General features: G+C 37.7%; 1 protein-coding gene, 1 long non-coding RNA gene and 1 pseudogene across 16 annotated transcripts in view; 1 reads left to right on the top strand and 2 right to left on the bottom strand.

Annotated features, from left to right (window-relative positions):
* LOC140695973 (uncharacterized) overlaps positions 1–17,059 on the bottom strand; it is an 83,592-nt gene extending 66,533 nt beyond the window's left edge. The window contains exon 1 of the long non-coding RNA XR_012071844.1: positions 16,973–17,059. This is a non-coding gene — a long non-coding RNA (uncharacterized lncRNA). The remainder of the gene's footprint in view (positions 1–16,972) is intronic.
* IGSF10 (immunoglobulin superfamily member 10) overlaps positions 1–22,475 on the top strand; it is a 206,289-nt gene that overhangs the window by 91,220 nt on the left and 92,594 nt on the right. For 10 of the 15 annotated variants that reach the window (XR_012071792.1, XR_012071801.1, XR_012071805.1 and 7 more), the window contains 3 exons: positions 13,717–13,850; positions 16,851–16,982; positions 19,589–19,668. The exons of 1 other annotated variant lie outside the window; for it this stretch is intronic. The gene's annotated coding sequence lies outside the window, so the exon portion shown is untranslated. Of the gene's footprint in view, positions 1–4,076; positions 4,129–13,716; positions 13,851–16,850; positions 16,983–19,588; positions 19,669–22,475 lie in introns of those variants that run through there. 4 more of the 15 variants (XR_012071807.1, XR_012071797.1, XR_012071786.1 and 1 more) reach the window with 4 other exon arrangements.
* On the bottom strand, positions 17,606–18,944 carry LOC102538321 (rab GDP dissociation inhibitor beta pseudogene; annotated as a pseudogene).

Raw genomic sequence — 22,475 nt, 5'->3', positions numbered from 1 at the left:
CATGGGAAGACAGTAGATAAATGATACCATAAATTTAGAGAGCACTACTGGAAAAATGTCTGGTATAAACAAATGGAGACTGCTGCAATGGATCAAATTGGGCAATATAGCTCTTTCTTCGCTAAAGCACGAAAGATATCAGAGAGGGAAAATCAGGATGACCTCCTTGGAAATTGTACCACAATGAAAATCATCTATAAGTATGCACACAATAAGACAAAAATTTTAGACAGAATTTTTTTTTTAATGTTAAAACTTCTGGAGGTTTTTTGTTGGATGGTTAGTTGTTGGCTGAATAAGTGCTATGATAAATAATAGTTCTGAGTCACAACAAACTTTGACAGGCTTCCTCAATTATCAAATATTAAAATGATTTCAGTAAACATTTACACATTGTATACACAGAGCACATTGTTATTAATTTTTCTTTAGTCAGTCATCTTTTAGCATAATCAAAATAAGAAAAAAAATTGCATATTTACCTTCATTTTTTTCCCTTTCTAACATTTTTTATCTCTTTGTGTAGATCTGCTTCTGTCTGGTACCATGTTTCCTCTTCTTAAAGTACCTCTTTTAAAATTTCCTGTAGTGAAAGTTTGCTGATTGAATTCTCTTTTTTTACCTTGTCCATAAAGTATTTATTTCTGTTTCATTTTTCAGTGATATATTAACTAGACACTAGCTTCTGAAGTTACAATTTTTTTTTCTCTTTCAGCACTATAGACATGCTACTCCATCATCTTCAGGGTTAGATAGCTCCTAATAAGTCTGTTATAATTCTTACTTTGTTCCTCTGTGTGTATCTTTTTCCCACTGGCTGCCTTCTAGACTTTATTTTGCTCTGTGGTGTTCAGTAGTCCAGGTATGATGTGTCTAGGTGTTTTCTTCCTCCCTCCTATGTACTTCCCTCCCTTTTTCACTCTCTACCCTCCCTCCTTTCTTTCTTTTTTTCTTTTTAGTATTTATCCTACTGAGTGTTCTATGGACTTTTCGAATCTATGAAGTCTTTCATTGTTTGGCAGGATGTTCAGTCATGAAATTTTCAAATATGTGCTCTCCCCATTCTCTCATTTCACTTTGGGATTACAATTGCTCATATATTACACTGTTTGACATTTCCCCATAGTTCTTGAATGCACTGGCTTCCCCCCCCCTTCTTTGTGTTTTGATTTGAATAATTTATTTTGACTGATCTTTATCTTTGTTACTATATCTTTATTTCTGGCATTTCCATTTCATGCTTTCTTATAGTTTCCATTTTTCTGCTGACAGTTTCCACATATTCTTGTATGTTATCCATCTTTTACACTAGAACCTTTAACATATTAATCGTAATTTTCTCTTTTTGGTACCCTGCCTAATAGCTCCAGCATCTGGGTTCTGCAGATTGCACTGTCTCTTGACAGAAAGTTGTTTTCATTTGAATTTTTGTGTATCTCATAATTTTTGATTGAAAGCTGGTTATCATGTGTAGGACAGTAAAGACTGAGATATACGTAGATGATATAGATAGAGGTATATGCCTGGAATTAAGCACATCTCTTCTACTATACATTTAATATGGAAAGTTGAGTCGATCTAGTCAAAAGTTGAGTAAAGTTTGTGTTTTGTTAGTTCTGTGTTTACAGTTAGCATACTACTATCTTCAGATTCCACTAACGTTGCCTTGTGCTTAAGGTAGGGATTGAGTTTTCAAATAATATTTCTCAATCTTCCATTTTCACTCTCAACTTTAGTCCTTTTCTATGAACCTAAACCTCAAAGGAGACCTCTGTCTTCTTGCCCTCCCCCAGTGACAGGCTTGTTAGTTATTATCCTGTGCTAGCAAGCCTGGTGGAGGGGGTGAGTATTCTCTATTTCCTCCTTTAGCCTCAGTCTTAGGCAGGACCTCTGCCTAGTGTCTCACAGGAAGAGATTGTTCAGTGATTCTGCCCCCTGGCCAGTAGTTGTAGTTGACCTCTAGTGGTCTGAGCCAAGGGGAATTCCTGTCCTTTTCTCATGAGTAGAGTTTTGTTTTGTTTTCCTGTTCCCTCATATGAAGCTCCAATGAGTCTAACTATGTCTGAGAAAAAACAGTATTTGCTGCCAGTCCTCTAGAGGTTTAAAGTTTTTGTTTCTTAGAAAAGATAGGGGAAAGAATCCAGGCAGGGGTTTCTGTCTCCCATTGCTGTTTCCCCACCTCAGTCCTGCATTGCCAGGGGTGTCTCTTTGAGCTACTGCCCTGCTCCCAATCTTTATCATGAGAAACCAGTGAGGTCCTTGGAAAAGAGTCTGGAAGTGGGCACAAAAACAAACTGCCTTTGTGTCTGCCATTTTCAGGTATTCTATATTAGGGCCCAGAAAAGTATGGTTTGTGGGTCAATCATCTGGTTTTGTAAATAAATTTTCAGTAGAATGCAGCCACACAAATCACTTGCATAATGTCTATGGCTGTTTTTGTACTATCAACACAGAGGTAAATAGTTGCACCAGCGCCCACAAGGCCTGAAATGTTTACTATCTAACCTTTTAAGAATAATTTTCCAACCCACAGTTAGCCTTTAACAATTCATTATAAATTTAGGTAATTTTTTTCTTACCCACTTGTTTGGTATACACACCCCCACTTTCCTCCCATGCTCTACCCCAGGTAAACTCACTTTCTTATATTTTAATAGAGCCACCTGTTTTTCCTTAGTTTCCAGGTTGTTTATTACCCTATGAAACTCAGTTCTCTGATTGGTTGAAAAAAAGTTATGATTTTGTTTAAGTAATGGCATTTTATAGATTTTGCAGGTTTTTATTATTATTATACTGAAAGTGATGCTTTTCCTATTTTTCATTCTAGCAAAAGACCCTCAAGCTTTTAGTTCACTATGATATATAGTTTTTTATTCTAATCATCAGAAAGTTGATAATCAATATGCAGTACAGATGTTACAGATAGGACATAGGGAGCATCTTTAAAATTTGAGGACAAGTTTAGAAAATGACACAATCTGAACTTTATATACAAATGGAAAAGATTATCACTGGAGAAGGTTTGTATAGCATTGTAAGCATAGTAGCTAAAATTAAAGCATCGAATCCTTAAAATGCTACAGGATGTGAATTAACAATTCTAAATCCTAGTTCTTGACCTTGTTATATAGCTTCTACATTCTCAAGAGAATTTTTAAAGTATTTTAAACTAATTTAAAATGCTACAGGATGTGAATTACAATTCTAAATCCTAGTTCTTGACCTTGTTATATAGCTTCTACATTCTCAAGAGAATTTTTAAAGTATTTTAAACTAATTTAAAATGAAAACACAACTTAGCAAAATTTGTGAGATTCAGCAAAATCAGTATTTACAGGAAAATTTATAGCACTGAACGTACATATTAGCAAAGAAGAAAGACCCAAAATCAATAATCTAGGTTTCCACCTTAGGAAACTAGAAAGAGAAGAATAAATTAAATCCAGAGTAAAGAGAACAAACTAATGAGAATTAGAGCAGGAATCAATTAAGTTGAAAGTAGGTAATCTATAGAGAAAATCAACCAAACAAAAAGCTGAGTTTTTTTAAAGATATAAATAAAATCAATATACCCTTAGGAAGACTAACTAAGAAAAAAAGACAGTACATAAATTACTAGTATCAGAAATGAAAGAGGGCCATCACTATTGATCCCATGGACAGTAAAAAGATAGTAAAGGAGTAGTATGAATAACTCTGTGACCACAAATTGGTAACCCAGGTGTATTGAACCAAATTCTTGAAAGAAATAATCTGCCCAAACTCACACAAAAAGGAATAAACAATCTAAATAGGCCTATATATGTTAAAGAAATTAAACCAATAATTAATAATCTTCCAATAGAGAAAGCACCAGTCCCAGATGGGTTCATTAGTGAATTCTACCAAATATTTAACTAACAGATTATACCGATTCCCTCTTCTCTTCTAGAAGATAGAAGCAGAGGGAATACTTCCTAACTCATTCTACAAGCCTAGCATTATCCTAATAACAAAACCAGACAGAGGATTACAAGAAAAGAAAACGACAGACCAACATCTCTCATGGATATAGATGAAAAAATTGTCAGCAAGATCTTAGACAATTGACTTCAACAATGTACAAAAAGAATTATACACCAAAATCAAGTAAGATTTATTCCAGGTATAAAGGTTGGTTCCTCATTTAAAAATTAAATATTGTAATCTATTACAATAACAGACTTAAAAAAGAAAAATCACATGATTATATCAATAGATACAGAAAAACATTTGACAAAATTGAACACCCATTCATGATAAAAACTCTCAGAAAACTAGAATGTAAGGAAACTTCCTCAAGTTGATAAAACATATCTACAAAAAAAAAAACTGCACCTAATATCACACTTACAGGTGAGAAATTCAAAGCTTCCTCACTAAGATCAGGTACAAGAAAAGAATGTCCCCTCTCACTACACCTTTTCAGCATGTTGCTGGAAGTTCTATCCAGAGCAATGAGACAAGAAAAGGAAATAAAGTATACAGATTTGGAAGGAAGAAATAAAACTCCTTGTTCACATATGACATGCTCATCTATATAGAAAATCCAAAAGAACTGGCAAAAAAAAAAATCTTGGAACTAATAAGCAGGGTTGCAGGATACAAGGTTAATATACAAAACTTAGTTTCTTCCTTATACACTGGCAATAAGCAAGTGGAATTTAACATTAAAAATACAGTATCATAGTAGCATCCAAAAATATTGAATGCTTAGGTATAAATATAACAAAATATGTACAAAATCTGTATGAGGAAAACCACAAAATTGATTAACAAAATCAAAGAACTAAATAAATGGAAAGATATTTCATGTTTATGGATAGGAATATTGTCAAGATGTTTTTCTTCCAATTTGATCTACAGATTCAATGCAGTTCTAGTAAATTCCCAACAGTTTGTAGATATCAATTAACATATTCCAGAATTTATATGGAGAGACAGAAGATCCAGTATAGCCAACACAATGGAGGACTGACATTACCCAACTGCAAGACTCATTATAAAGCTACAATATAATATATATAATACAATATAATATAGTATTAATTTTAAAAATAGACAAATAAATCAATATTAGCCTTGAAATAGGGCCACACAAGTATAATCAGCTGATTTTTGACAAAAGAGCCAGAGATAGTGTTTTCAACAAATGGTGCTGGAACAACTGGACATCCACACACAAAAAAAAAAAAGAAAGAAAGAAAAACAAAGGAAAAAGAATCTAGGCACAGACCTTATACCCTTCACAAAAATTAACTCAAAATGGATCACAGACCAGAATGTAAAATGCAAAATTATGCAAGTCCCAGAAGATAACATAGCAGAAAACAAAGATGACTTTGGGTATGGTGTTGATTTGTTTGTTTGTTCTCCATTATTATATTATATTTTATTTTATTTTCCTTTTTCAGTTTTATTAGGTAGAATTACTACACTTTGCACATATACATTATATTGCATTTAAGTACATATATACAATATACTGCACTTTTTTTTAGTTTACATATATGTACTGATCATTATTTCTAAGAACAGATTAGAGCTTTAGCTTTTTAAACTTACATAGTTATTAAAGGAATAAAGCCAACCACAAAATAAGAATCAACAGAATGTGATAATCCAATCATAAAGGGCAGTCAGATGTGCTTACACATAATCAAAAAATTAATCATCTAAGTTATAAATAATAAATAGTTCATCTGTGTCCTTATTTTTTTATGTTATTTGTTTTTTAGATCCCACATACAAGTGATATCATGTGGCATTTTTCTTTCTCTTTCTGGCCCATTTCATTTAGAATGACGATCTTCAGTCCCATCCATGTTGTTGCAAATGGCATTATTTTATTCTTTTTTATGGCTGAATAGTGTTCCTTTGTAGATATGCACCACCTCTTCTTTATCCAGTCATCTATTGATGGACATTTGGGTTGTTTCCATATCTTGGCTATTGTAAATAGTGTTGCTATGGACATTGGGTGCATGTGTCTTTTTGAATTTTATTTTTCTATGGGCGTATGCCCAAGAGTGGGATTTGCTGGATCCCATGGTAAGTCTATTTTTAGTTTTTTAAGGAACCTCCATACTGTCCTGCATAATGGCTGCACCAGTCTATACTCTCACCAACAGTGTAGGAGGGTACCCTTTTCTCCATACCCTCTCCAGCATCTATCATTTGTAGACGTTTCAGTGATGGCCATTCTGGCTGGTGTGAGTCGATATCTCACTGTAGTTTTGATCTGCATTTCTCCAACGATTAGCGATGCTGAGCATTTTTTCATATGCCTGTTGGCCATTTGTATGTTTTCATTGGAGAATTGTTTGTTTAGGTCTTCTGCCCATTTCTGAATTGGGCCCCTTGTTTTTTTGATATTAAAGTGTATGAGCTGTTGTTATATTTTGAAAATTAGTCCCTTGTCAGTTGCATCATTTGCAAATATTTTCTCCCATTCTGTAGGTTGTCTTTTCATTTTGTTGATGGTGTCCTTAGCTGTGCAAAAGCTTTTGAGTTTAATTAGATCCCATTTGTTTGTTTTTGCTTTTATTTCCACTACTCCAGAAGCTGGTTCAAAAAATATATTGCTGTGATTCATGTCCACTAGTGTTCTGCCTATGTTTTCCTCTAGGAGTTTTATAGTATCTGTTCTTACGTTTAGGTCTTTAATCCATTTTGAGTTTATTTTTGTTATGATGTTAGAGAATGTACTAATCTCAGTCTTTTACAGGTAGCTGTCCAGTTTCCCTAGCACCACTTATTGAAGAGACTCCATTTTCTCCACTGTATATTCTTGCCTCCTTTGTTACAGATTTGTTGACCAGAAGTACGTGGGTTTATGGTGTTAACTTGTTAACTTTTTAAATACAACACCAAGCACAATCCATGAAAGAAACAATGGATAAGATGGGATTAATTAAAATTTAAAACTTCTGCTCTTGAAAGACAAAGTCAGAGAATGAGAAGACAAGTCACAGATTGGGAGAAAATAGTAGCAAAAGACACATCTGATAAGGAACCATTATATAAAATATATTTTAAAAGCTCTTAAAACTCAACAATAAGAAAACAAACAACCTGATTGAATAATTTCCCAAAGACCTTAACAGACACTTCACCAAAGAAGATACATGGATGGCAAATAAGTATTTGAAAAGATGCCACACCATAAGTAAATGTGAACTAATTAAAAAGGAATAAGGAAAATGCAAATTAGAATAACAGTGAGATATCACTACACACCTATTAAAATGGCTTTGGACAACAGTGGCTTTGAACAGCATCAGATACTGACCAGGAAGTGGAGCAACAGGAGCTCTTATTCATAGCTGTTGGGAATGTAAAATGCTACAACCACTTTGGAAGACAGTTTGGTGGTCTCTTACAAGACTAAACATGTTCTTACTGTACTATTCAGTAATCTTATACCTTGTATTTACTCAAAGGAGTTAAAACTTATTTCCACACAAGAACCTGCACACAGATGTTTAAAACAGCTTTATTCACAATTGCCAAAACTTGAAAGAAACTAAGATGTCCTTCAGTAGGTGAATGGATAAATAAACTTGTACATCCAGACAATGGAATATTATTCAGCATTATAAATAAATAAATAAATATTTTAAAGACCTATTAACCAATGAAAAGACACAGAAGAAACTTAAATGCATTTTAGCAAATGAAATAAGCCGATCTGAAATGGAAACAAATATTATTCCAACTATGTGACATTCATGAAAAGGCAGAGCTATGCATTCAGTAAAAGAATCAATGATTGGGGGAGGGGTAAAGAGTAGGATGAATAGGTAGAACACAAAAGATTTTTAGAGTAGTGAAAATATTCTGCATGATTTGTGATGGTGGGTACATTTGTCCAGACCCTTGGAATGTAAAACACCAAGAGTTAACTGTAAGGTACACTACAGACTTTGGGTAATAATGATGTGCCAGTGTGGGTCAACCAGTTGTAACAAATGTGCCACTCTGGTGGGAGATGTTGATGATGGGGGAGGCTATGCATGTGTTGGGGCAGAGAATATATGGGAAATCTCTGCACCTTTTTCTCAGTATTTTGTGAACCTATAACCAATGTATAAAAACAAAACAAAATAAAACAAAATTTTTTTAAAACTTCCTAAATATCAAAAGAAATGCCAAGAAAAAAACCCGCAACAATTGTCCCTACTGAAAGTATGTGTATCCATACATATACTTCTATATAGAGAAACATATAAACAAAATAAATATAAATAACATGACTGAACTGAGCCAAAGGTGTTAGTTGCTTGATTAAATATAAATAGGATATCATATCTATGAAAAAGTTCAGATTAACTACCAAAACAAAATACAAGTGTGATCTGTGTTTATGGAAATATCCCAAAAAAGGAGATTCAGAAAGATGAGGATGCCGACTGGATGATGTCAAACAAAACTCTAAATAAATAAATAAATAGAAGGCATCATAATACTGATTTCAAACAAGGCACAATTTAGCCACCAAAATATAAAATGAGGCCAAGAAAAGTATACTTTGTAATTCTAAGGACTAAAATGCATAATGTTAAAATGTTATTAATAACTATACATAAAATAGGATAGCAGCTACTTTATAAAGCAGAAACTAGAGGAGATGAATAAAGAAAGAGAAAAACATAAACTAGTAGAGTAACACACTCCTCTCACATCTAGTAAAATCAAGCGAAAAAAATTAGAAAAGATATCAGAGTTCTAAATAATACAATCAATAAAGTAGACTGTATAGGAAAAAACAACATTAAACTCTGTGCCACAGTGAAAAAGAACATGCTTTTTATTCAAATGGACATGGAACATTTGTGAAAATTGCCTGTTGCTAAGTCTACAACAAAGCCTGCTTTAAATTTTTGAAAATAAATATAGTGGGGGAGGGTATAGCTTAGTGGCATGCACGACATCCCAGGTTCAATCTCTGTTATCTACACCGAAAGTAATAAATAAATAAACCTAATTATCCCCCCCGAATTTAAATGAATAGAAAATAAATAAGTAAGTAAGTAAGTAAGTAAGTACCTATCATGATCATTTGAAAACATTCATGAATGCTTTCATATTCCTAAAGTCCACAGATGATGTCAGTATTCCTTACCTTTGAACCAGGGCAAGACTCTGTGACTGCATTTTAAATTATTAGGCCTTTAGAAACAGCATTTTTGTCTGAGTGGTAAGGTCTTATAATGTCCTGATAAAAATGGTGGAACAAATTGTGTTTCAGCACTCAGCATCACCTCTGTGCCTTTTTATACTCTCCTCTGGTGTCACACGGCTGGAAGCTTAGGAACTGCATTTTCCATGGTTTCTTCCTATCAGAGTTTAGTACAGCTAACAAATGAGAGGCACGTGGTGACATTCAATAGGTGGAAAGAGGCTGAAGGTATTCTTGCTATAGAAGCACTATGGTAGACTAGCAGCTGCGGCTTGCTGACGCTACCTCAGAGTGCATAATGCTTCTCATTCTACATTCCAGGGCTGTGAGGTGGCTGTGGCTTCCTGCACTTTCCTATAATCGCCTTAGTCCCTATACTAAATTCCTTTCTATTTGAAATATTTAAAGTAGTTTTGTTTTCATGACTAAACGCTGACAGATACACCAGAGGGCAATCGGGGGGATTCCTTACCTTGCACATTAAGCTGGTGTAGCCCATTCTTCCTGAGCCAGAAAACTGCTAATTCGATGTCTGGGAACCCAAGGCTGCTGGGATGCACTTCTGTTCTCACAGCAGCATTAAGTGGGAAAATGAAGAAACTATTGCTGTCCTAAACTCTCCCCTTTCTTGAGGTCCTGAAGCTAAAGGGAGATGAGTATTTTCAGCAAAAACTATATGGTTGAATGCCAGGTTATTAAAAACAGAAGCAAAGCCATGAGTTTATAGAGAGAGTAATTTGTGCCATGAGTCTTCCCTAGAGAGATATATCAAAATCATGATTCAAGCATTTCCACGTCCCCTAGCCAAATACTGTCTAGGAGTGTCCCAAAGCCCACTTAAAACCCTAACAAGAGGATTTTAATATCAGTAATTTAATTCTGAAAGAACTGAGGTCATTGTTTTGTTGTCATAATAAAAGAATGGTGGTTTTCACAGTGTCTGAAAAAAAAAAGGAAGAATATATCTGTGTGTTTTCATGTTCTGCCCAGGAGGGAGCATGCCTGTAACAATTAGCTTTGACTTTTTACATAGAAGTATGCTTAGAGAGAAGAATAATTAATCGTAAGCATAAATATAAATTTAAGAGAGGGGGAGTTCTTCCTTTGCTCTGTTTTTTCTATGCACCTAGACAGCTTACAGTTTAAATATCTGAGAGGGCCATCTACCAGAATAGAGAGTTCTTACTCTTCAGACAAGTAGATCAATAGGTAACATAAGATGGAGGCCCAGAAGAAAACAGAGAGCGGTTTTGTTTCAACATGTACCTCAGATTTGTTTTAATCATGTATGGTAAGACCAACAGACACAGAAATGTCTGTTGTGAAGAATGAAGTTTTATACTCACAGATCCCTAGAAACAGGAGATGTAGCACACCAGACACGAGTGGGGAGCCACACCGGGAAGCACTGGGGTCAATCTGGGGTCCAAGAAAGTAAGAGGAAACCAGAGGCCAGAGCCTTTGTTATGATTTTTGTGGGAAGGAATGATCAAGGCAGGGTAAGCTAGGATAAGCAGGTTTAAGGTTGCCTGGTTTGAATAATGTCAGCAGGCTCTGAGGTGTAGAGATTGTCCTGAATGGTCTGGTACCTCACCCTAGAGCTTGTCGGGCAGGGGAACATTGGCTAGGAGTGTAAGAGTCTACTCGAGGAGGGGTTGGGATCTGGGAAAGGGAAGAGGGTCCTCGACTGGTTGTTTGCATACAAAAGATATACTCCCTGCAGGATGTTTTCTATCTCTAGGAATAGTTAATCTGAGTGGGACAGTGTCTTTAAAGTCAGTGAGGCCCCAGATACCAAAGCATCAAGAACACAGAAAATAAGAACATTAAGTTAACAAAGTTTCTTTTCTATTAGAAACCATACACCCCAGCATGCATTCCAAAATTTCTACATAGACCTGGCATAGACCAGGGATGACAATCTAGTTAGAGGTGGAGTGATTCGGATTTTCAGTTCATTCATATGGATAATCAAATGGCTCAGAGGAGGGTTTATTAAAAGGCTGTAAAGCTAGCGGCCAGAAAGGAGGCACAACTGGGCCTCACGGGAAAAGGCACTGGGATCTAGGAACCACTGAAGATGCGAGAAGTTTCACCTGCGCGCTCTCTCACTCGCTGTCTGTCTCCAAGACCACGTATAATCCTGTATCCCATTTATTCCACTCATCTTCCCTGATGGTTGGCTATTCAGCCCAATCTTTGATAAATTTAGGAGAATGGAAGTGGCTGCCGTAGGCTCAATTCTATAGAGCCATTTAATTCATAGGCCCCACACTCCTTTGATTATAGACTCTGGGTCTCAGCAAATATATTTGGTAACAGGCTAGCCAACAGATTGGCATCCACTGGGATAGGTGTTAATCTCTAGTCCAGTCCTTCATGGAGAAAGGTGATGACATGATACAGACATGACCAGAGACCCTCATCTCTTCAGCAAGGGTGTGTGTGGGGCACAGTGCCTGTTGAAGTGAAGAGGACAAGACAGGCCCCCTGAAACCATCAACTACACTCGTATGTCCCACTGCCATAGGAGTTTATCAGTCACCTCCACTGGGTTAATTTTTCTTGGCATTTAAGAAATTGCTAAAACTCTGACAGGACTTCTGGCTATTTATTCAAGGAGAAAGATGGTAGCAATGAATACTTCTCACTGAATATTTCTAGGTCTCTGCCTCCTGGGCACATGGTATAATAGAACTTTCTGACACCCAGTGGTTGGTTGAGGCCATGTAACTATTCTGGCCAATGAGCTAAAAGTACAAACAATGTATGCCGTGTTCTGGCTGAACACTTACTTCTCGGTGTAATATTCTCTGAGCTCTCTTTTGTCCCTTTCGTGGCAGCATGTTCTTGATAGTGGCCACCCTATCAGCCTGGGTCCCAAAATAAGGACAACATATAATGGACATGGGTTGTAACTAGAGCAAGAGCCAAATTCACTCTAACATTTTAATATGGAGCTAAATGTCCAAGTGAATTTTACTGTTGTTGGCAATGACTCCAGAGCACTTGGGTATTCTAGCAGAAAGGCAAGTTGTTGTTGAGGATGTGGGTGGATCTGAGTAGGATTAGACTTGATGGCTGCTGAGGTCTCTTTCAGGTTTAAAAGTGTTCTTCATCTTGGTAATGAAGCTCATAGAGAAAGCTGAGCTCTCCACTTAGAGTTCTTAGCTCTTACTTAGACACAGGCTTTTCTGAAACCTACCCACAGACCTCCAGTTAAGGAGGCCTGAATTTTATGGTTTTGTTATTTTAATTAGTTGGTGCCTAAAAGCTAAGCAGGATGTCCTGAGACATGAGAAGCAGAGGCATGAGCCTTCATGAGCAGCACCATGGAGGAGGAGCGGAAGGGAAAGTCGTTCTCAAGGCCAAGGCTGTTTATTCTCTCTCCTAAAGGACCACAGGGCAAGAAGAGCATTTCCCTGGAATTAAGAAGCCTACAGCTCTAGTCTGGCTTTTGGTACTGACAAATAGTGTAACCCTGGGCAAGAATCTTCCACTCAAGTTCAGCACCTCAACCATGAAATGGGGCAGTTTGATCAGATGATCCGCAGGGTCCCTTTAATAGTCTGTGTCCCCTTTTTACTAGAATATGAGGACAAGACAAGGCTTAAAGGCATGTGTTCAGAGCAGAGGAAGGTCAAAGCTGCACATGTGGGTTACATTTATAATGATTTATTTGTTTAATTTAAATAAGAAATAGTCATGCACTTAAATATTTAAACAGTACAAAAGATTGCATAATAATAAGTAAAAAATTATTCCTCCTACTCTGTCTTTCCCCATACCCTGGATTCCTTCCCAGAGGCCACTAGAGATATGCACACACTATTAAACACCTTCCCCTTTTTTAACAGCGAATGGTAGCAAAATACAGGCATTAATTTGCTCCTTGTTTAAACAAGGAGTACTTGGAATAAATTCCATTAGTACACACACATCTTTTTCATTCTCTTTAAAGGCCACAAATTATTCCATTACACAAATATAAAAAATTAATAAAACTATTCCCTTGTTAATGGATACTTGCATTTATAAAAAGGTAACTAAACTGTTGCAGCTAGGATCAATGTTTTGTACAGATGAGCCTCGTGGAGGGAAGAAGATACTTTGTTTTCTAGGGTTTCTTAGATTCTTCATAAAAGAGGTAAAAAGAAATAGCATGGTTTTGTCTGAGAGAGTAGACATTTCTCATTTAGACAACTATTTAGTCTATGTGCCTCAGACAGTTAGATTTTTTTTTTGCTTTAGTGAAAACTAATGTTTAATTTTTCAAGAGAAAATTTACCACTAATCTTTAAGTGTCATGAGATGTTTCTGAGACTCTCTGTGGGAAGCTGCTTATTGTTCTGATTGCTGTCGGTCATTGGTGGACTGTTTTCAGCAAAATTGAACCAACATGTTTGACAGGAAACAAATTACAAACAGATTCTCTCAGAAATGTTAAGCAGACTTTATAAAAGAATGTATATCCTCAGGGTATCTCAGCCTGAAATATGTTGGCTCTTTTTATATAGAAAACAAGGATGTCATGATCTTCTTCCTTGGAACAACTACAACAAATGGTTTTGTGAATCCTGAAAACTTTCCAACAAACTAAGATTCAGAGGCTATCTAATTTTAAACTCTGCTGGGCCAAGAAGCCGACGTGGTGAGAAAACAGTCTATGTGGGTCATTTTTTTTTTCTGATTAATTTGTTTCTAACATCTTGTAGCTTAAACAAACAACATACCACAGATGCTAAAATTCCAAGAGATGATGTCGGTATGAAGAAATACACAGCATAGCTTATTCCCTTTGCTTAAGAGCCTGTGGAAGGGGAGCAAAAGGCAGGATATTGCATTATCTGTTATAGACCTATAACTTGAATAGTCTCAGACCTCATCAGCTTGTATTTATGGTGGGGATCAAATTTACATAGTGACTTACATTTCATAGGCTCCAGCCCTTTTTGCATAAGATATGTATTTCACGTAACATGTCCACCCCCAATAGGATCCCTGCTGCCAGCTCTGGAAGATTTCCTTGAATTCCCAGGAATTGCCTTGCATATATTCAGATGTGTCCTTCTTTAACCTGTTATTATCATTTATGCTGCCTGAGAAGAGCTGGTTAAACTGTAGCAGAGGACATGACTGCCAGTCGCTGGATCTGCACATCCCAGAGTCACAAAATAAGCAAACTCTTCAGGAGTCCCGGAAGCCCTCATGGTGGCCTCAGAGAGTGCCGTCTGGAGAGTGCCTCATTCACACAGTACTTCCTGCACAACTCTCACTTAGCTCTGGGTTAGACTTGGCCATCTGCGCACCACACCATCTCCTCATAAACCGATTTGACAACATTTACCTGGAGCTCTGTTTTCCATAACTCAGATGACCCAAGGACCAACTGGGGCATCCAATACAGGCATATACCAAGCTGTCACCCCAGCCAATTTTGGAATCATTTTATCTACTAATCACACATGCAAAGTCTTTTCCTCCAGCCAGATGCCTTCTTGGTAACAGCTATTTGTCAAAGTAGTCTGAATTCTACTTAAGGATAATCTGAGACCACCCCCACCCCACCCCCACCACTCACACATGTCTCCAACCCTCCCCTCCAAATCTTCTCAGCCACCACGATTATATATCAGAATATGCCTTTATTACACTCTAACAATTACCTTGATCCTATAAAGCATTTTAACACATTTCTGCAATAAATTAAGGAACTTTTCTAAATGTACGAAATTAATCTATACAACCAAAATAATTGTCTTCTAGAATTTCCAGGTTTTTAAAAGATTCATGGGTTAATTATTCTCCCAATAGTTGTTTCCCAGCACACTAATTCCTTTATAGGGTTTATTCGTGGTTTTACAATAGGCATATACTCCACAGATTCTTTTTATTCTAAGCTTTCTCAGTGATCAACTCTTTGGATGCATTTTCCTTGGGCATGTGGTTCCACAGTGGAGGAACGCTGCTGTGGAATTGTCAGTCATCATTAACTAGAAAACATTCTGCCTTCAGATGCATGTTTACAGTTTCACATATGTTGGCAAAATACTTTGATGGCAGTTTTATTTTGTTTTTCCTTCTTTGCATCATTCTTCTAGCCTGGCCAGAAGGTTTCTTCTAACTTGTGACTGTAATTAGCCCAAAGAACCTAGAAGTTGAGTTGTTTAAATTACCTGATTTGTTCTCCTCAGTTCAATGAAAACATTTTTTCTGTAACTGAAGCCTTAAGGCCTTTTCCATGCCTCATATCTTTTAAATGAAGTTGGGCCAACACTGACTTCAGCATTACATTCCTGAAATTCAGGAGGTGAGAAACATGGGATTTTATATAGACTGTACATGAAAAATAGACTCTGTCTCCTCAAATTCTCCAAAGCACCTCTTAACAGACTCCTTCTGTTTCAGGAATGCCAGCACATGGGTCATGGGTCAGAAATACACTCCACCAGAGATGATAAATCTGAGTTCTGCCAGAGCATGCCAAACATTTTCTCTGGCAAGCTCTTCAAGATCTCATGACCTGCCCAGACCATTTTTTTTAATGTATACTTTTATTGAAGTATAGTCAGTTTACAATGTTGTGTCAATTTTTGGTGTACAGCATAATACTTCAGTCATACAAGAACATGCATATATTCTTTTTCATATTCTTTTTCACCGTAGGGTACTACAAGATCTTGAATATAGGTCCCTGTACTATGCAGTATAAGCTTGTTGTTTTTCTCTTTTATGTATGTTAGTTAGTATCTGCAAATCTAGAACTCCCAGTTTATCCCTTCCCATTCCCTTCTCCTGCTGGTTACCATAAGTTTGTTTTCTATGTCTGTGAGTCTCTTTCTGTTTTGTGAATAAGTTTGTTTGCCTTTTTTGTTGTTGTTGTTGTTGTTGTTAGATTCAACATATAAGTGATATCATATGGTATTTTTCTTTCTCTTTCTGGCTTACTTCACTTAGAATGTCACCAGGTCATTTTCTGCATCAAGTAGTAGGGAAATATTTATTCAGGTGGATGTGACAGCAATTATTAAACCCCATTAGTATAGAAAGAGTATATGTTGGCAGCCTCTTGGGTAGGCATTACCCACATTTGTGACCTTTCATTTTATTTTTTCCTGTCAAGCCTGGGTAATTCTTATTGAAGCCATCCTGAAGAAAAATTATAAAACCTCTGAAGCTTCTCTCTCTCTCTCTTTTTCTACCTTTGGTACCTCCTTTTAATCTATTAAAATTGAATAGAAGCCAAGCATGAAATACAGCTTATGGAAATCTATCATTTAAAAAAGGAAGAAAGAAAAAAAAAAAGAGAGATAGAAAAAGAAAAGTTACACTCCAACTGGTAAACAGGTCTCTAAAATGCAAATAATATACTGAAGAGGAATTAATATTAAACTCAAGGGAAATGTTTAAATTTAGTCACAAACAAAGAGATTAGTTTTAGCAAGCAAAGATCTCAAAGTAGGGGGGTGTCACTATTTCCACACAGGGAAAATAAGCAATCCAGTTACCCTCCATGGATCAGAGTTCCTTCAGAAACAGGATAAATCTAGGCCTTTGATGAATTCTTTCCAGAGAGATCGAAGTCTGTCCAGAAAGAGGCTAATGAAACTCTTAAAGCCAGTTAACTAATGCTTCTGTTTTTGGTTTCCAGGGGGGCTTTGTTTTGCAGTACAGACACTGCTGGAGTGGGGGCTCTGTCAGGTCAATACTGCATCGCAGCTTGGTCCGTGGGAAAGGCCACACCTGGGATACAAAAGAAGCTTCTAGGCTTACCTGCTTTATGGTGGGTCTTCCCCTCTGCTCTCATCAATCTTCCTAGGTGAAACACCGCCCACAGGCTCCCTCCACGATGACTCAGAGGCTGGAGTTCGTTAGAACTTGAGGCCCACGTGAACCAGACGCGTGGCCGTGCTGCCTGGGCGCTGCTGTAACACTTGGCAGACATGTAAGGGGACGGGGCGTGGTGGGGGACGCTGCCCCCAGTGATGGAGAAGTCAACTCCAGTCTCCCTCCTCCGCGTCCGGAGGGCAGGTGGCAGGTGGCACGCAGTCCGCTCTGGAGCAGCAGAAGCAGTAACAGCAAAGGCTGCACTGATTAAAAGATACAAATGCCGTATCAAGTTCTCTGTGTCAGTATCACAATGTTTTAAAAGTGATCCTTCGCTAGAAAAAAACAAGCCAGTATAGGTTAAATTGGACAGAATGTGGGCACCTGCCAATTCTGAATAGCCACTCCATGAAAACAGGTTAATCCATGATGTTAGAAAGGGGAGGAACATTTACTGGTACAGTGCTCTGCAGTCTCTCAGTTCTGATCGCAAAAGCAGGCCTTACAACACTGATTTCATACGATATGCGTCATCTGCCAAAGTTTACGTCTGTCCTGACGGCGACAGCTGCGCTGCGACTAGTCTTCCCCATAGATGTCGTTTTTCTTGCGCTTCATTTCCTCAAAGTCAAACTCGGACCCTGTCATCCTCTTGTAGATGTCCTTGATGTCATCACACGTTGTCTCGAAGTGAGTGGTCGCATCGTACGTGCGGGATATAAAGATCTGACTTTCTGTCCCTAGATCTTTTGGTACAAAGAGGTCACTGATGCTAACGAATTTCTGCTCGATCGGCTCCAAGAGCCCCAGAGCTGGTCTGATTTCCTTCTTGGGCTCCTTGGTCTGCACGGATGTGCTGACGATGGCGATGTACTTGCCCTGCGTGGCCACGTTGTGTGCGGAGGAGATCACGCAGAGGTAGATGTCCGACTTGCGGTTGACCTGGTTCTGCGGGATAATGATCTGGCAGGAGTTGGCATCGCTAGTGTTCTTGATGGGGTGGCTGGCGATGCAGGTCACTCTGATCACCTGGCCCACTTTCTCTACTCGGTCTTCCATGAAGCTGGGGTCACAGATGAGCTGCTTACAGCGAGCGAGCTCTCCTTCAGATTTTACACCAACCACTTTTCCATTCTGCACAGTGATTTCTTCGATCGGTTTATTCAGCATGTAGGTGCCCCCATAAATAGCACTCAGCCTTGCAAATCCTTGTGGCAGTTCTCCTAGGCCATAGAGGGGATGAAGGTAGGGGCTTTTGCCATATCTCGCCAGAGACTCACTATACAGTTTAATCCTGGTAATGGTTTCAACACATGGCTGATCTAAATAGTCATCAGTCCTGTAGAGCGCCAGCGCTTGCCCGGTGAAGTCCACGACATCCTGGCCCAGGTTGAACTTCTTGTACACCTCTCGCATCGCTGTCTTTCCCAGGGTCGATGCCCTCCAAAGTTCTGGGGTCTTTCTCATTGAAGTTGGCAACAAACACCAAGAATTTTCTGAAGCGACGTTTTTCAAACAGCCCCATTAAACTAGATGCCAGGGCTTCTGCTTCAGTGGAAGGAACCTTGTAGATTTTTCCTCCCTTATAGACAAAACTCCCTTCAGTCACTTTGAAATCCAGATAGCGAGTGACCTGTGTAAAAAGCGGCCTCTTAACCAGCTGGCCATTAGCCATAAGGAACTTGGGAATCAAGTCAACATTCCTGTCTCTTCCTCTCCCCATTGATGCTGGTGGTGCTCCAGGTATTTTAAATCTTTTGTATAAATCTTCCAGCAGCGTTATAGATGCACTTTCTTCTCTGTAATACAGGTTTCTATCCATGTGAAGAACTTTCTTTCCATTCACAGACGTTATCCCCGACAGGATACACTCCGTCAGGCTGGTGCCTAGCACAATCATGTCGTACTCCTCATTCATGGCAGTGCCGGGCGCGGACGGTAACTAATGCTTCTTTATCCTACATGTTAAGGATTCTGAGTCACCCCTAAGAATTTAATATCCTCTCTTCATCCTCTGTGTCCCCTCTTCCTACCATCTTATTGGTCTTATTTATTTACACATTAAACAAATATGTGTTTTCTCCCCTAATCCAAATTCTCACTCTTCCCCAATCTTTAAAAGTATTTCCAAGTGCCATTTGCATAAGATGACCACAGAATTCATTGTCCAAACTAGAACATTTTAGCCAGGACAAATGGTAAACCACGCAGGATCCCAGGGTATTAGATATAACCCATGACAATTCTGTGAAAACAGGAACTTACGCTCACCCTCCTTACATAGCAGTACTTAATAAACAAACTACTCTACATTTTTATCCTGGAGCTTAGCTTTTCTTTCCATCATTTCCCCTATCACTCTCTCAAAAGGGTGGAGAGGGGAGTGTGTCAACATCCCTCTCACTCCCCAGTATGCTTGCCAACTAAAACCTTACCTCTTTGAAACAAATTTTTTATGGCTTGCTCCCCCTCCACTGCCAATTAATTTTTCTAGCAATCTTTCTGCCATTTGCTAAGCTTTCTTATAGTTAGTTCAGTTTTTCTTTTCTCTTCATTTTTTAGCACTTCAATGTCTAAGTGGAAAACCCGTTCTACGTCATAATCTCTCTGTTCCTTGTTTTCCTCAAAGCTCCTGTGGGAAGGTAAGGAAAAGAATGCTCCTTAAGCAACCATTTTAGCCTACTCTCTCTTTATAGCAAGTTATGATTCCAAAGACCTTTTACATCTTAAATGGCTTCACAACCTTTTCATCCATGCTAGTAGCACTTTAACCTGTGACATTCCCTTAAAAAAATTGTAAGTTTTCTATGAATCTAATTGGAGTACACCACGTTTAGCAAAGTTCACACCTACAGTTATTTTCAAACAGGTCCCTCTCTAGACTCAATTAGTACTACTTTGCTTAGGTCAGGCTGCTGTGAAGCAAGATCTTATGGTTCCTAGAAGCTCTGTTGTTGCCTAAAGTTGTACCAGGAACCACCCCCTGCTTCTTTCATAGGTCTTAACATAAGTTCATTTAGTCACATCCTTGATTTGAGCTATTCCTTAGTATCTATCTTACTTTGATAATTTACTGAATCAAGTGCGTGAAGATAAGAAGCAGCTTTATTTTCCAGTCCTCTAAGTCCTCTAAATTCTCTGTAAATTCTGCTTACAAATCAGTGTTTTCTCTCTCATCTCTTTTATGTAGCATTTTATCATATGCAGCTAAGAAAAGATACCTGACAGTTTTAACATTCTGTGTGACAATCTCCCTACTCAAGTCAAAAGTCACTGAGTACATTTTTTATTTTTCCAGTTCCCACAGGTGACAGTTTTGCAAATTGTTTTGCCACTATTTAACATGGGACACAATTTTTCCAGCTTGCTGCAGCAGTTTCTTTACTTCTCTTCCAGTTTTTGTGAACAGTTTCCTTGCCACTTAAAAGCCTATATCTGCCACCTAAATCAGAAACCTATGCCACGTATAAGTTTTTTCATAGTAGCATCCTACTTCAGGATACTGAATTTGTATCAGTTATCTATTGTCACAATAATGCTCCATAACAAATCAGCCCAAATCTTAGTGGTTTAGCTAGCAACCACTTACTATTTCTCACAATTCTCTGGATAGGCTGGGCATCCTTGACACCTGTCAAATTGGCACTAACATTTGTTAAATAAAAAAATTCAAGCTAATATTGGATGAAATTCTAGAAACATTCCCTGGGCTTTGTACAGTACATGGCTTGAATTTGTTCGAAGGAAATAAGGTCTCAACTAGACCAATACTTAGGACATTTTCTGGAACAATTCAAAGGTCGTATATAACATTTTCTGTTATAAAATAAATAAGCTATGGGGATGTGATCAACATAAGGAATATGATCAATAATAGTATAATAACTCTGGGGACAGATGGTTAATAGACTTACCATGGCAATCACTTTGTAATGTATGCAAATGTCAAATCACTGTGTAGTACACCTGAAACTAACATAATAACATAAGCCAACTCTATTTTAGTTAACATAAATAAGTACTTTTTTAAGTACTGAAACACAAGATACCACTCAGCTCATCACAGGCTCAGAATTATACATAAAACGTATTTAACTTTTGTGTTTAAGGGAATAAAAGAGATGCTATCCACTGAACAGCAAATCACTCTGCAATCTAACAGACCATTCTTTGGTTACCAGTATGGTGTGAGTCTGAATGACAGCGCCAGGTTAAACCTGCTAACACACAAGTGAAGTGGGCAATCCTGAGCTGGGATGTCAGAGGCCAGACTGAATCATGCAGGGTTATTAGCCGGGGGCTTAGACAAGCCCATTCCAAGGAGCAGAGCTACGTAAGAGCACAGAAGGAGCCATATCAGCCCTAAGATCAAGGGACGAATATGAAATCATAGGCAACAGAACAGCCAAGAGGTCAGAAACCAAGAACAGGAACAAATCAGGAAATGGACTACCCCTAGAAAGTTAAAAACAAATGATAGGATCAACTCTAGGGTCCATGGCCACAACTGTATTTGATGCTGGCCATGTGAAGTCAGAGCTATCAGATTAGCTGAGTTAATGGCTCAGGGCATGGTCAGAGAATAGAAATGTAAAATGAACAAACAAAAACAAAAAATTAATTAAAAAACACAAAACAAAACCAAAAAAATCCTCCTTTGAAAAAATCAGGTTACTTAGTATATCTAGAAAAAGATTTAGTTGGCAGCCGTATGGCCACCCCCTTCCTCAACATTCACCAGCACCCCCAATCAGAAAGGGAACGTTTTAAATAGTCCTTGTGAAATTAAATCATTTAAGAATTAACTTTACCAAGTTGGATGCTTTCCCTTACTGTATCCCGAGGATATGTGTAGAAACCTCATATGCCCTTTTTCTTGTACGACAAAGCTCTTGGAATTTGCTCTTTTATATTGGCACATGTACAGTAACACTTTAAAATAAATTCTCAGTTAAAGATCATCAAAGATATTCTAGCAACTTTCATAACATGCTATCATTTTCAACTTCTTGATAACAAATAGAAATGAAACCTAAATGTTTGACCACATGGAAACTACAGCATAAAAATATACTAATCTTACAGGAAAAGAAACTTAATAAGATATATCTAGATTAGCTAACAAATCCTAAATTGTACTGCAGAGAATCTGTTGATGTGCAGGTTTAGACAGATGTTCAGATAGTAGATTGAGTACATACATTTATTTTTTCTGCCTCCCAGGATTCCATTAAAATCATATAAAAGAGCTATCTAAAAAGCATGTTATTCAAGGACAAAAGGAAAAGGAAAGAAAATGACAGTCACAAAATTTCAGCAGCTATAAGAGAAATGGATAAGTGACAACTGATTTAGCAGCATCAAAACTGAATCATAAAAGCTAAATCTTAAGCCAGTAAGGAAAAACAAGGAAATAGTAAAATTCATACTGCAAAACCTTAAAAGCACA

Source organism: Vicugna pacos, chromosome 1, assembly GCF_048564905.1.
Source record: "Vicugna pacos chromosome 1, VicPac4, whole genome shotgun sequence".
In the NCBI taxonomy this organism is placed as follows: Eukaryota; Metazoa; Chordata; class Mammalia; order Artiodactyla; family Camelidae; genus Vicugna; species Vicugna pacos.
Note: the sequence above shows the minus strand (reverse complement) of the source record. Positions and strands in the feature narration are given on the sequence as shown.